The 1,511-nt window shown below is 45.3% G+C and overlaps 1 non-coding gene across 1 annotated transcript; it reads right to left on the bottom strand.

Moving 5' to 3' along the window:
* Positions 1–524: 524 nt before the first annotated feature.
* MIR2285DF (microRNA mir-2285df) lies at positions 525–581 on the bottom strand. The gene has a single exon (NR_162398.1). It is a non-coding gene; the product is annotated as a microRNA mir-2285df (primary transcript).
* Positions 582–1,511: the final 930 nt, after the last annotated feature.

Here is a 1,511-nt window from a genome sequence, read left to right as displayed (position 1 = left end):
ATGTGTGTCTTCTGCACATTTTGATGTCCGGGCAAAGGTGGGGGGGCATAATTACTTTTGCTTCTCACTGATCAACATTCTATCCACATGGAAAAAGAAGACATATGTTAGGAATAAGTTTCTAGTTTATATATTTTAAAAACACTCATCTAGGACTTCCTGGCAGTCCAGTGGTAAAGAATCCGCCTGCCAGTGCAGGGGACACGGTTTTGATGCCTGGTCTGGGAAGACTCCATATGCGGCAGGGCAGCTGGGCCCACGAGCCCCAACTACTGAAGCCCACGCGCCCTGGAGTCCATGCGCCACCAAAGAGAAGCCGCCGCAATGAGAAGCTTGTGCCCCACAACCAGAGAGTAGAGAAAGCCCACGGCAGCAGCAGAGAACCCAGCACAGCCAAAAATAAATAAATCAATAAAAACAAAAACAAGACGTTCATCTAGGCTTGTAGGGGAAATAGTTTCATTGACTTTTACCAAAAGGTTGTTGGGTACTGAGATCCATGAAATATAAAATATAGGCTTGGCCCAAAAGTCTGTTCAGGTTTTTCATAAGATGTTATGGAAAAACCCAAATGAACCAATTCGGCCAACTCAGTGTAAATCAAAACATGTTTAAACTTGGGTACAAATATCAGCCCCACCGCTCTGTCACTGGTGGGGCCGCCGTGGAGGCACTTACAGGCGACTGCGGCCAGTGGTGCCTAAGCTAGGATTACAGTGCTCGCTCCCAGCAGAAACAGCTTCTGAAAGCATCACTGAAGAACCAATTCCCTGAATTCGAGAAAACCGGCTTCATGTGAGTGGGATTAATTCCTCCCACTCAGACCGGAGGGGCTGTGCTAAATCCGTCATAAAAGTAACTATAGAGTCAATTCCTATGTGTGTTTATGTATGTGTGTATCTGCCTCCCCATCCATCTGTCATGTCTTTTATTTTTAAGCACTTTAAGGTCACATATAAAATGGAAATCGATGGACTGTGTTAGTTTTTATCCAGAACTGCCAGGAACATTTCTAAAACGTACATTTTCCAACTTTACCTTGGTTTTACAGTTTTGTGCCTGTAACAGACCTTTTTCCTATAATAGAAAAGAGGAAAAGCTTTTTGTCTTTAGCTTGATGGGTTCCTTATGCAGGTAGGTTTCACACCGATCCCCCCAAAGCTTCAGAAGGTCCACAGGGCTGGCGGTGGCCTGGCATGGTCTGGGCAAGGAAGGGCCAGCTGTGCCCAGGGATGGGGACTAAAGGAAGAGAGCCTATAGGGGTTCCTGTGTGTCCAGCTGCACCCCTTCCTTTACCCCACCCCAGGTATCAGACTTGGTATCACATTCCACAAATCAGTAAACTTGCTTTGTGCATAAACTGATTCAGCTTGGTTCTGACACTTGTAACCAGAGAGTCCTGAAAATTTTACCTGAAGGAGAACATTTGAGTTCCATTTCCAGCCACAACTTGTGAACTGATTAAATGGAAAACCTCTCCTAGAAAGAACATATAGCACACATCTTCTTAG

Source organism: Bos taurus, chromosome 13, assembly GCF_002263795.3.
Source record: "Bos taurus isolate L1 Dominette 01449 registration number 42190680 breed Hereford chromosome 13, ARS-UCD2.0, whole genome shotgun sequence".
NCBI lineage: Eukaryota > Metazoa > Chordata > Mammalia > Artiodactyla > Bovidae > Bos > Bos taurus.
This window is presented reverse-complemented; position numbering and strand designations above follow the sequence as displayed.